The following is a 15,029-nucleotide window of genomic DNA, read 5'->3' on the forward strand; positions in this document are numbered from 1 at the left end:
ATCAATCAGGATTTATCAACACAAGATAAAATAACTCAGAGACAAAATCTTGAAGGAAAAACAACTTTCATTAATATATCAAGATAATACATTTATGAAATGGAAATTACATCAATACTTATACAAGATTTTCCCTAAGCTTCTAATCCTAACATCAACAACCTTAGTCCTAGCTAAGAAGCCTGACAAAGCTGATGATGAAGAAAAACAGGAAGAAGACGAGGTTAAGTCATCTTCTTCTTCCTACTCTCGACAAACAGAATGGCGAGTCGGATGATTCGCTCTTGCTGGCGGAGAGCTTCCAGCCTTTCCTCCTCCAATCACTCCAGATGGCGATGGTAGTCCATATAGAAGAACAGAAGGTGTGTCAGTACCTCCTGTGGGACAGTCAGGAATGGCTGTGACATGCCATTCCTGATGCCACTCGGCACAACTTAGCTCCATATTGAAGTTTTTGTAGTTCAAAAACATGTTGTATCTGACCATTGTGTTTTTGAAAGAAGAAGTATGAAGATAAGTGTGTGAGAAGAAGTTGATGGAAAGACTGATGTGAAGTGGCTGCTTATATAGGCAAGAGAATGCCAAGAGACGCAAAGAAATTGAATGCTGACAGGTAGAATTAATTCTACCTCTTCTCCCTAGACTTTGAAAAAGAATAACATTCATTGAAAAGAGGAATCATGGTTTAAACCGCACAAGAAACAAGAAACAGTGGACTGTTCAAGTACGAATACCATTAATCCTAATCATAGTGACTATTAATCTTCCACTTCAACATATTCTAGTTCGAACTGAGACTGTTATCAAATTTTATTCACAGATAAGCCAAGTAAAGGATTAGACTGAGAAATCAGAACTTAGACCTATACCAAAACTTAACAGTCATCAGAACATAATTTCTTAACTCGAAAAAGGAATGCCCATCTTAGTAAATCCTCATACAAGTTCTGAGTTATAGACTTCAGAACTTAATCATCAGAATGTGTAACTAGAACTTGTCCTCAGAATTTGTGCAATAATGACACAATGACTGTTTATCTAAAATAACATAGACCACCACAGAAATTTTCATCATTCAGATGGAGTGATTAGTGTGTGCATTAAGCTAAATAACAGACAAAGAGTAAAGTCTGATTCACTTCAGTACATCTTAGAAATAAGGCATAACTAAAATTTTGCTAAAGAGCTGTCATTGTCCTGAAACCTACTGATGAATGAGTTCATGCTTGAGTCCACCTCAGCTGTTTTGTGCTAATTTTATGCATCTTTTGAAATTCTATTTTACAGTGGCTTCTCAGTGTAAGTGAGTCACGACTGTTTATCAGAATTTATGCTATTATCAGAGTATTTCTCCAGTAATCATAGAGTGTGAAAAGTCACCAAGAAAATATTTTGCTTTTCTAATGCATATCTACTTATTACCAGCAATGCACTTGGGTCATCCCTTCCACATTTTTACTCTAGATCTCAAAGGAGTACCTGATTTTATTCTTTGATCTTTTTGCTTTTTCTTTTGATAAGTGAGGTTTATCAGCACTTAGTACATTCAGCAGTTTTACTAGTATCAGAACTTAACAGATGAGTAGCATTATTCTAATTTGTGACTTAGTAATAAGATATACAAAGTAAACTTAACTAAGCTCAATTATCAGAATTTGCTAGTGTCATAGGGTTTCCACTGAAATAATTACTTCTTACATGGAATCATTTGTTTATTGAAGACTACTAGGTCAGTATCTAGCACAGTTATCCTCATAGGATAAAATAGGTACTTGAACAGACATATCACTTATCAGAGTTTAGAAATATATATCAGACAACAGTCAGTACTTAAAGACATTTATCAATTAAGCACAGAATATACAATGAGATTAATTCTGTAAATACTGAGCATAAAGTCTGATAACACAGAACAAGACTAAGCAGATTTAGAGAAAGAACCTGAAACCATTCCAAGTTCATTTACCAATCTTGTAAAAGTAGCTTCACACAGTGGTTTTGTGAAGATATCTGCTAGTTGTTGATCTGTGGGAACAAAATACAATTCCACTGTACCTTCATCCACATGTTCCCTGATGAAGTGGTACCTGATGCTGATGTGCTTTGTCATTGAGTGTTGAACTGGATTACCTGTCATAGCAATAGCACTTTGATTATCACAGTAAATAGGGATTTTGAAACATGTTAACCCATAATCCAGTAATTGATTCTTCATCCAAAGAATCTGTGCACAACAGCTTCCTGCAGCAATATACTCTGCTTCTGCAGTTGATGTGGAAATTGACTTTTGTTTCTTGCTATACCAAGAAACCAATCTGCCTCCAAGAAATTGGCAGCTTCCACTTGTGCTTTTCCTGTCAATTTTGCAACCTGCAAAATCTGCATCTGAGTAACCTATTAGTTTAAAATCTGATTCTCTAGGATATCATAATCCCAGAGCAGCTGTTCCTTTAAGATACTTAAAGATTCTTTTTACAGCTGTTAAGTGAGGTTCTCTTGGATCTGCTTGAAATCTTGCACAAAGACAGGTAGCATACATGATATCAGGTCTACTAGCAGTTAGATAGATTAGAGAGCCAATCATACCTCTGTAGTCAGTAATATCTACTGATTTACCGGTATCCTTATCCAGTTTTGTCGCAGTGGTCATTGGAGTGGATGCACTTGAACAATCTTGCATTCCAAATTTCTTCAGCAAGTTTCTGGTGTACTTGTTTTGACAAATAAAAGTGCCTTCCTCATTCTGCTTGACTTGAAGGCCCAGAAAATAGCTAAGTTCCCCCATCATACTCATCTGATATCTTGACTGCATTAGTTTGGCAAACTTTTTGCAAAGTTTGTCATTTGTAGATCCAAAAATGATATCATCAACATAAATCTGGACCAGAAGTAAGTCCTTTCCATGGTTGAGGTAGAACAGTGCTTCATAAATGTTACCACGCTTGTATCCTTTCAGAACAACTTTGCCTTTAGATTTACTCACAATTTCACAGTGTTCTTCAAAGAAATTAACATGATAACCTCTGTCACAGATTTGACTTATACTCAGTAGGTTGTGTTTAAGTCCTGAGACTAGAGCTACTTGTTTAATTATGACACTTCCAAGATTGATATTGCCATATCCCAATGTTTTTCCAATGTTGCCATCTCCATAAGAAACACTTGGGCCAGCTTTCTCCACAAAGTCTGATAGCAGGGCCTTATTTCCAGTCATATGTCCTGAACATCCACTGTCCAGAACTAGAATATTTTTCCTGTTGCCCTGCAATCACAAAGACCACTAATTATTAATTTTAAGGACCCAGACTTGCTTGGATCCTTTGGCCTTATTAAGTTTGTTAACATTTGCAGCGAATTTAGCATCAGAGTTTATGTTAACATTTTTCTTATCAGAACTTACACTATCAGACTTTGAATCAAAACACTAGAAGGAACAATGGAAACTTTCTTCAAAGAAGGTTTTATTTGATAATAATCATAGTACAAGCTATGATATTCCTTACAAGTATAAATGGAATGCCATAAACTACCATAATGAAAACAAGGATTTTGTGGTTTGTATCTAACAGACTGACTCTTAACTCCTGATTTTGAAGGTAAGGAGTTAATATTCTTATTCTTCATGCAAAAAGAAGCCAGATGGTTAGAACTTCCATAGTTATGACATGTTTTCCTAGGAGCATCAGGAACAGGTTTATAATCATTGCTTTTATTCACACCTTCCTTTCCATTCCTATTTTTCCTAGGTGATTTTACCTTGTTTGCATTCTTGACATCTTTCAGCTTATGCTTAAGCTGCTTCTTTGTCATTAAGCCTATGTTCACTTCAGCTGTCTTTTCCTGTTTTAGTTTATCAGAAGTTAATTTCTTTGTAACTTCTGATTTTTCATTTTCAGACTTTACAGTTACAAACTTAACAGGTTTTAACTTTGGCTTTTGCTTATCAACAGACTTAATTTCTTCAGTTCCTTTATCTTTCTTATCTTCTCCATAACCTAAGCCCTCTTTCCAGTTTCCACTACTTAGCAAATTTTGAGTTGTTTTGCCAGAGTTAGTCCAAGTCCTGATAATCTCTCTTTCCTTTTCTAACTCAGTTTTTAGAGATTCATTTAATTTTAGCACTTCATTCCTAACATAAAAAGCATCATCTCTATCCTTCTGAGTTTGATGGAACATGACTAACTCTTTTTCTAAGAAATCATTTCTTTTCTTAAATGCAAGATTTTCAGAGGTTAATCTTTCACATGTAAAGTTTGATCTCTATAACTAACAAACATGGTTTTAAGATATCTTCTCAACTCATTAATATCATCAGTATGAAAAGCATAAGTAGTCTGAGGTACCTTTGTTTCAGCAGCTTTAGAACTACTCACAGCACTTTCTTTATCAGCATTTGCCATCAATGCATAGTTTTCCTCACTTTCAGACTCTGAGGTGTCTGTCCAGCTTTTCTGCTTTGTGACAAGAGCCTTGCCTTTGTCACCCTTTACCTTCTTGCAGTCAGGAGATATGTGGCCTTTCTCACCACAGTTATAGCATTTAACATTGGTGTAATCTCCTCTGTCAGACTTTCCTCCTCTGTCTTCAGATCTTCTAAAATTCTTCTTATTAGAACTTATGCCTTTCCTGGAAAACTTCTTTCCCTTCCTGAACTTCCTGTATGCAATATTTGTGATTCCTTTCACCATAAGAGCACACAACTTCATCATCTCCTCATCAGCATCAGTCTCAGGCAAGCTTTCAGAATCTGAGTCATCATCACTCTCAGAACTTGATGACTCAGTATCAGACTTTATGAAAAGAGCTTTACCCTTGTCTTTCTTTGAGGAAGCTGCTTTGGGGAATTCTTCTTCAGCCTTAAGAGCAACTGTCCTTGACTTTCCTCCTTTCCTCTTGCTTCTTTGTTCCATCTCCAGCTCATGAGTCTTGAGCATTCCATAGATTTCGTCAAGAGTTGTTTCATCAAGATTGTAGTTGTCTCTTATTGTCGTTGCCTTCAAATCCCATCATTCAGGAAGAGCTAACAGGAACTTAAGGTTTGAATCTTCAAGATAATACTCTTTATCAACCAATGACAAATCATTCAAAAGTTTGACAAATCTATCATATAAATCATTCAATGACTCATTAGTCTTTGAGTCAAAGTGTTCATACTCTTGAGTGAGTATTGTCTTCCTGTTCTTCTTAATTGTGTCAGTTCCCTGACACCTTGTTTCCAGAGCATCCCATATCTCCTTAGCAGTCTTGCAGTTGATTACCCTGTTTGACATTACATTATCAATGGCGCTATGCAGTAAGTGTCGTACCTTAGCATCCTTAGCAATTGATGCTATGTCTTCAGCAGTATAATCACTCTTATCTTTTGGTACGGTCTTTGCTGCTTCACCTGCAACTGCAACAGCAAGCTTGGTTGGTTTGTGAGGGCCTTCCTTGATTCTATCAAGGTATTCTGGATCTGTTGCTTCCAGGAACATGGTCATCCTTACCCTCCATATGGGATATTCAGATGGTCTCAGTATGGGAACTCTGATGGTCTCATACCGACTCTGAATTTGTGTCTTTGATGATTCCTCAGTTTTGGTAGGCTTAGTTGGAGTTTCTGTGTCCGACATGATTGTGTTTGTATCTTTAACTGTATGTATGTTAACAGATAGGCTCTGATACCAATTGTTAGGTCACATACACACTGTAGAGGGGGTGAATACAGTGTATAGTACACTCAAATCAAACTTTAAGAACTTAAGTAACAGAAAACAAACTTTATTGAAACAATAAACTCTGTTACAGTATGGAACTGTTACCTCTCAGTGATGAACAAATATCACGAGAGCTGCTAGGGTTACAATGAATAATCTTCTCTAATAATGATAACACTTATAATGTAAACCCTATGTCTGTGTTTATATACTACACAGTTACAAGATAATCGCTAATTGATATGGAATATAATTCTGCTTCCTAAAATATATCAATCAGATATCTTTTCTTCCAAGTATTCCATTCTTTACGGAATTCCTTCTTCATGCATATCTCTTCTTATGTTTATCTTGATCTTCTTTCCTTTAATCAGCTACTGTCCTTATCCGATTGTCCTTCAGCACTTAAGTTCTGATATCTATCTTCTAACGATTATCTCCTGATAACATACGTACTGATATCCTTAAGTCCTAACTTCCAGTATAAGTACTGATCAACAGTTAAGTACTGATTTATCCTGTTCAAGTAAGATCTGAAAGCTAAACATAAAACATATTAGCCATGACATTATCAAATATATCTAACAGTCATGCTACGAAATCGTTATTAAAGCATTTATAGATTTAAATTTCCTTATGTCAAATTAGCAATCTTTTTTTCATTTTTAAAATTGAAATCACAAGGCCAGATCTCATATAATTACTTCAGCTCTAGTGTCATTAACATTGATCTGGAACCAGACTAATTCCGTACTTTATTGAGAGACCAGACACCAGACTAAATTCACATTCACCGAATATTTTAATCATATTAGCAAGGTAATATGTTGATTTTAGTTGAAGTTTAATACCTTTGGGACATTCTCACCTTAATATAATGTGAATACAAACTAGAGTTACGTTCATGGTAGTTACATTTGGCACAATATCACGGTCAGGTTTTAGTAACAATACTAATCATTCTCTCAATATAGAGTCAGTTGGGAGGCGCCAATAATCAATTGCCAATGGTTCCAATTATGAATAATCCTAGGGCATAAAAATAATACCTCTTTGTTCTCTAAAATAATTTAAAACTCATAAGCGAGTAAGAGATTGTATTTGATATGAAAATCAATCCAAAACAGACATATCATTCTTGTCCAAACAAAGAAAAATACACTACTGGTGTCAAACAACATTTAAATTATTACAACTAACGATGTAAATTAAGTTACTAACAGCGACAACCACTAATCTGGGTATAATTAAGCAATCTGACAAAAAATAAAATAAAACCCAATTACAATAAACTAGAAAATTCATGAACATAGGTACATGATTCTAAAGCCCAAGAATATTAAAGTCAAATGACGGCTTTAATCAAAATATTAACAAACCCTAGTAATTGAAACAAGGGAACACATCACAAAATTTAAATTCCCATGTAAATAAAGACATCGAATACTAAGATATAATACATAGAAGAAGGCATCAATATGAAACATGAGAGACTTAATAGTATAGTAAGAAAATTGTGGATATTAAGCCTTGACATCTCTGTAGACGAGCTTTCCATTCTGGAACATCATTCTAGAACATATAGTAAGTCTTCTATCTATGGAACAAGATTCGAAAGTCTTTATGTGTTAATGGTACTCTACTAAGTAAAATACGATTATTACTCAATAATTCCATGGATATTCAAAGTAGAAAATATCAATCACCCCAAAAAACAAGCAAATGAAACTTTGCCACCATGTTTCTTGAGCTCAGAAATATCATCAAATTAAGTAACCTCGATTCATCTCATTGGTACTGCCCTAAATTACAAAAAAATACAAATACATAAACATCTTAACCATCGATTACAAATATCAAATTTCAATATTTTAGTCAATCAATTACTCAACTCCGTGAACTAATTATAACTAATTTACTCATATCCTCAACTAATTAAAAATTAGGGTTTCAAATTGAAACCCCCACATTAAAACTCGGTGTTAGAAGTTTACCATGTTCAAGCTTTATCCTCCTCCTTATAGTTTGAAACCTTTGAACTTAAAATCTCCAAATTGAAACCTTAATTCCCCAAAGCTTTGACCTCAAAGCTTTGACCTCAGAGTTGAAACCCCCAAATCAATACTTGTAGTTGTAGAGATAAAGACGAGAAAAGATGAAATTGAAGCAAAGAGTTGAAGTTGTAGATCTTCGCCAGCAAAGACAATCCATTGTTCTTCGAGCACTAGGAGAGAGAAAGACGGGAGAAAAGAGTTAAATGTTTTTTGATTTTTTTAATTATGTTTTGAGTTGTAGTGTAGATTTTATTATTTTTATTTTATGTTTTGAAGTGTAAAGTTGAAAAGAGGGGGACTCTGAATAAAAACTAAGGCAAAATAGAGGGAGTTTCAAGAGGGAATGAAATTTAGGTTAAGGGGAAAATGAGGACTGCGCGCTTTAGCAAATTTTTTAAACATACTTACAACATCGTTTGAGATAAAAAGCTGATGTCTATTTTATCAATAGACATCGGTTAAGACCAAACTGATGTAATAAAGATTTTTCACATCAGTGGACAGTACAACCGATGTCTAAACGGTGATGTCTATTCTACTTTTTCTAGTAGTGTAGTCCTCCTCCCGCAGAGGTTGTTCATGCACTCTCAGTCCCTCGCTGAAGCGTACTAGATCTAAATTGAGAGTTGGTACTTCAAAAAAGGTGGAGGTTTCTTCTTTTCTTTCCCGAGTGGAATCTCACTTGGGTCTTTTAGTCACTCCATTCCTTAAAGATAATGAGTTATCTTCCTGGAGGGACTTAGCACTAGCTGACAGAGAATTTGCAAGAGTTAGAGTCGTTGCACATCTACTATTTCTTTCTTTAGAGGATGCCTCCTGACAGAGAATTTGCAAGAGTTTGAGTCGTTGCACATCTACTATTTCTTTCTTTAGAGGATGCCTCCGAGGCTCCGAGCGGCAGGGCTCATCTGGAGAGCCTTGAGAAAGAGCAGAAGAGTTTGCTTGTTCGTGCTACCACCACGGAAGAGAATCTGAAAGGGATCCCCAAGGAGAAGGATGTTATTATATCAGGACAAGTGGATGAGCTGAGACAGCAGAGAGAGATCATCACCGACTTGCGTAGCACTTTGGATTTGACACTTGTGGAGAAGTTCCTATTTCAGACTCAGATTGACGAGATTTGAGAGGATCAACTACACGGTTGGCAGGAAGAGAGGAACAAGATCCGTTATGAGGGGATTGAACAGTTTTCTATGCTTCTTACTACCTTTTTGGCCAACGATCCTACTTATAACTTTAGACCCTTCGGTGTGGAGATATTGTCCTATGTTGTTGACTTCAGGAGGGACAAGCACAAGCCATTATTGACAAGAGGGTTGCTTTATGATTCAACCACCGCCATATTCAGGCTTAGGGTGTGCTCATTGTAGCAGTACGCATGATAGGAGTTGTAGTTGATGCGACTAACGTTGGTGCTCCTCTGTATGATGTTTCCCCTTTGTACGATGTTATGCCCGCGAGTGGCGTTTCCCCCATTGTGACTTTTCCTTACACATATTATCTCTTGTCCACACCCCCCCCCCCCGAGAGTAGGGGTGTGCCTGCTAGGCCCTTCATTTCCATGGAGGTGTGCCTGTTAGGCCCTTTATGTCTTGTTACTATTTTCTGTCTATTTTTTGCTACTTTGTGACTAATTCTATGACTCTTATTCGAGGTGCGGGCCTCTGTAAAATCCTTGCAATTTGTACGTATTTCTTTATTTGTCGCACTTTTATGTTTAGACTCCATATTTCATATCTTGTTGCATGTTGTCTCTTTGCTTTTGCCTTAAAATATTTCCATCTTGCAAAACTAACCAAGGAACTTGTAACTAAATGAAGTAACTCCAAAAATCCTTCCTTTGGAAGAGAACCTTCTCAGGACACGCCCTAGTAAGTAAACGGCTCCTTCGGGAGGCTTTTGCTTCTTCTTGCATGTTCGGGAGCTATTCTTTATACTCTTGAAATTAAAACAAGACTATAAATGAATTCATTGTTTTAACAACTTAATTCAAACAATCGTACACTTGAAGGAAGGCCTCATAGGGTGTGCCCTATAAAGTATAACACTTCATCGGGAAATTTTACGTCTTCTAGCTTGCTAGGAAACAGTCCTTTTTTGATGATTAACATAACTCAAACTTATCGTAATGACTAGAGTTGTTCTTCATATCTTCAAGATAGAAACTTTGAAATAAAAAACTTCAAAATTTTATTAATGATGCGCCCTGGTGCAAAAATTCATACTAGTTCCAAGCGACGCTATTGTCGGTTAGGGAATGAAAGAAATAAACACAAGTAAATATCCTACAACTAACTCTAAGTAAGATAGTACATACACTACCCCTAGTCTAGGAGGAATTTTATTGCTGCTAGTCTAATATCCGGGCTAAGCTCTACTTGAGTCAACTATATATATGTATAAGGAATCCCCACTTTTCATTCATAGCTTCGGCATTGTGTAAACCGAATGGCATAGAAAAATTGGGATCAAACTCTTCCTTCATCTCTTCGTCTTCAAGCTCTTGCATTGAATCCTCCATTTTCTTTTTAACTTGTACGCCCTATTTTGGAGAATCTTCCAAAATGACATCCTTTACGACCAAGGTTGCATCTTCCCTTATCTCGTCTTCAATTTCCATATCCTCAAATTCCATGTTTCCTTCCTTTGATTCATCAAAAGAGTATAACATGTTGATCCTCTCACTTTGGTTAGAACTCTTCTTGTGGAATTCTCTTATAGATTTGTTATAACATTCTCTTGAATCCATTTGACATCCTCGGACGCATCTTATGCAATTATGTGTTAGAAACTTCAAGGATAAGTGATAAATGGAAGTGACGACTCGCATATCCTTCAAAAATGGTCATCCAAAAAGAGCATTATGAGATGACTCATTATCCACCACCATGAACTAGACGATCTGCGTTGTCGATAGAAGACTTTCCCCAATAGTGACAGGGAGTCTCACTGTCCCTTTTTCTTTCACAGCTTCTCCGCCAAAATCAGAGATGTATATATTCTCGCATTCCATATCTTTGTCAAAATATCCCATTATTTTATAAGCATCATAATAAAGGATATTAACTGAGCTTCCATTGTCGATGAACACGTGACAAACATTCATCGCCGCAATATAGACCTTCACAACTAAAGCATCATTGTGAGGATGATGAACCCACTTGGCGTCTTCCTCTGTGAAAGTGATGTCCCTTGTCTCTCCTTGGAACATTTTGGGAGGTCCATCCTCGAGACGATTAACTTTAGTAAGTATAGGTACTCTTGCTTCCCTAGCATATTGGTACATCGGTCCATTTGTGTCTGATGTACAATGAGATCCTCCAAAGATAGTGTGAATGCTTCCTGGCTTGACTATTAGGTCCTTAATACAACTGTAGAGGGGGGTGAATATAGTTTATGTAGACAAATTGAATTAAGCACTCAACAGGATAAACAATTTTGTATTGAATGATAAAAACTGATTACAAACTAATCTCTCAAAGAATGAACAGATTTTGTTGAGAGCTGCTAGGTCACATAAAAGATATCTCAATGCGCGACACTTAAAGTATTAACCTAATATATGCTTATATACTGCACAGCTACACATTCAAATAAGGAATCCTATTCTATTACAATAAGGAATCATTAAACATATCCTTATTTTGATTGCTACTAGAAGTAAAGTCCTTCACCGACTTGAATTATGCAAATCATTTCCTTCTTTGATATCTCCTGACTTTTAGCTGAAGTGACTAAATACTAATATTAATTACTGATCAACAATGCCGATGACATATGCTGATCATCACATTCTGCTAAACTATGATATCAAATGCTGATAATAAACTCTGATAGTTTATAAGATGATATCATCAATTTTTTCTAACAATCTCCCCTAACTTGTGCATTATGAAAATATGTACAAGTTCTAAATTGATGATGTCAAAACTATCTAAATACAGAAATACAAACATATAATCTATCTTACAATCAGTGCTTCTAAACTTTATCTTCAGTCTTGAACTTCAGTATAGTCAGTAGCTTCATCAAGGAGTTTCCTGAGTAGTTAACCTTCAAGAACATTTACATACATTTTCATTCTCTGTTTGATATCCTTGAGCTCCTCTGTTGACTCACCATTTTGATAAATAGCAGCTCTAAGGTCATGTAGATTTGATTCTCTAAGTGCCAAATCATCCAGTTCCATAATTCCAATTTTCTTTCCATCAGTATTGAAAGTAAGAACTTTTCTTCCTAAAGACTTAACCACTTTGGCTCCTTCTGTAGGCATATCAGCAGTATGTCCAGATTCATGAATGTACTTTGGAACATAATTGGAATTGTATGCCATTCCTCTCTGCTTCATGTGTACTAAGTTCTTCAAAAATTTAGACCATTTAGCAGTAGTAGAGTTGGTTACCTTGAGTAAAGTAGTGACAAATTCCAACTCCTACCATGGTTTATTCTTCAAATGCTCTCGAGTGAGCCTCAACCTTCTTCCAGATTTCAGAAAATAGATCAGCTTTTCACCAACGATCATTTACGATCTGTATTGATTTAATTTTCTTCAAATCTTCAAACTTTATGTTATCACCAATTTCTGTCAGATTCCCAGGCTTGCTTAGAATTAAAGAATCAGCAACATGAGTATCATTATTTGGAAGTCCCAAGCCACTTCTTCTACTAGCTCTTCTAAACTGAGAGTTTCCACTCTAGATCTTCTTTATAGTCTCAGAAGATCTCTGACTGGTGCAGGTGTCTTGCTTCCCCATAATAGCTTCTTCTTTTCTTCAAAGGTTAATTCTGGCATATCAGAGTTTAAGTCCTCTGAATTAGGATTTATGACTTCAGCTTGCATTTTACTTGAACTGTCAACAACTTGAGTAGTATAAGAGGTTGTGATTGGTTGAGCATCGGCATTTATTTCTTATACATACTTGAGCATTGTCAGAGATTGTTACCATCTTCAATTTCTCAGCACAATCAACTCCAAGAATCATCTTCCTTCTTTTGTAGAAATGATTGGCTTCATCTTCCTGAGTCATTTGTTCGTCAGCATCATCATAAGCTGCTACTACTGAATATATTGGATCTATCAGTTTTTGTGATTTTGAAACCTTAGATGTTGATTTCTTCTTAGATTTTACTTTAGACTTTGGCTTTGATTTTTCACCAATCTTCTCCTTCCCCTTATAACTCCTGTCAGCATTTAAAATTGCTTGAGACCTTAAAGGCCCCTCAGCATCAGTTTAACTGACCTCCTTGATCACTACACCTTTTGTAGGTTTACTACCAGGAATATCTTCATAAGGTAAGACAATAACTTTATTTGCTATTTTCAAAGATTTGTACTCTTCTTCCAAAAGTCTAAGTTGTTTCATATCAACTCTGGGATTTTCTTTTTCAAATATTCTTCTACTCACCTCAGAATCAAATGCTTGAATCTTTGGATTCTTGTAGAATAGAGTTATTTTCTTCCCTTTTACCTTCAGTGTTTGTAGATACTGACTTGCTTCAACACCAGCTTCTATCTATATAATGCCTTGGTCTTCATCACCATTTGTGACTTTCAGAGTTTGTGATTTAGTCACAGTCATAGTCAGTTCCCTACTATGCACAGTCTTTGAGACTTGCTGTGGTGCCCTCCAAACCTGGGTCAGAAGTTTGGGGTCCACACACACATACCTTATTTATAACCTGCTTACAATAATAATAAAGATAATAATAATATGCAGTGACCCTACTTACCAACTACCACGGACAGCAACAGGTTAAAGTATGTACACAAGCCACACACACACACTTTATATTACAAACATCCAAATCATAACTATTCAAACTCAGAACTGAATATTAAACATTATTACAAACTTTTACGAACTTAAACTATCTCAAAAGCTGTCCGCTAGCTTAACTTGATCAACCTGGACCCCTAGCCCTCACACTGGATTGGGGATCCTCGCTACCAACTGGTTCCTTCTTAACCGGAAAAGAATATAAACAACATCGCACAAATGAGCTAACTAGCTCAGCAAGTCACAATGACAAGACTGAGAAAAATGATCATCAAGTGAAAAGGGTTAAGGTGTTAAGTGAACAATGATTAATGATTTAGAATTGGATATTATATTTTTATTTTAAAAACCAAGGTTAGGCTGCTGATCAATCACGCACTAACCCCGAGCAAGGCACACAACTCTGCTCTAATTACTGGATCGAAGGCACACATTGGCCTAACTTGACCACCAATCTGGTCTGACCACGAATCTGGTCCACAATTTTATAAAACAATCCAATTCTAACATAATAACAGAATAATCAATGTAAAGCAATAAACAAAATCATAAACAACATTAGATGTTCAATAATGAGATGGTTTCAATCTTCACAAAGGAACAATATGGCAATTTCAAAGAATGGCTGTTAGGTAATGAAAGAATTGGATAACAAAGGAATCAACGTTTCAAGGTTACAAGAATTTAGTTTTTCAAAGCATAGGGTACAATGGTTTGAATATGTAAGTCATTTGATTCAGTGGTTGTATTTAGTTTGTATGTATTTTTGGAGTAGTATCGTATATCTGTGGTTTGTACTCGGATATTCAACAATCAATGGTTCAGAAAGAATAAGGTTTACGGCTCAAAGATCAACAACTGAAATCAAGATTTAGGGTTCAGTGCTTCAAAGCACTTGCAATATAGAATGGGACTATCAATCATCTACAATATATTTTGAGAAAGTTCAGAACACTTGCCTGGTACTAGCTTACTATACTGCACTAACTTTCAATCACAACCATCTTACTCCTCGACTATCTGCTTTCCTTTGCTAAGCCTTGCCTCTTCTGCTCACATATCATAAGCATCTATCAATACACAACTTCATACGATTCTAGTCGGTATACACTTATATCTACCCTTCGTTTTACCCAAATCCGACTAACGGATTGAAAGTTACGCTATAAATAAGTAAACACCAAACATATAGACCGACAATCAAACAACAAGTCACATATAACACGTAACACGATTTATAAAGGAGTCTCGGGTCATAAACAAGCTTTCGGGTATTTAATATGATTTTTAAAACATTTTTCGAAATTAAAACGAGTCGTTGAATCAATTTTAAAGCAATAAACAAGGTTCGGTTGGCCAAATCTGGCTTCAAGAAAATTTTATAATAATAATTGAGCCTTGAAAACAATTTAAAATAATATTTTAAAGCTCGAAACTATTTTTCGGAATTTTTAAATCATTTTTAAATAATTAAATCTAATTAAATAATTAAATAAAATCAA

The sequence above is a fragment of the Apium graveolens genome, chromosome 5, assembly GCF_009905375.1.
Source record: "Apium graveolens cultivar Ventura chromosome 5, ASM990537v1, whole genome shotgun sequence".
NCBI classification, from domain to species: Eukaryota; Viridiplantae; Streptophyta; class Magnoliopsida; order Apiales; family Apiaceae; genus Apium; species Apium graveolens.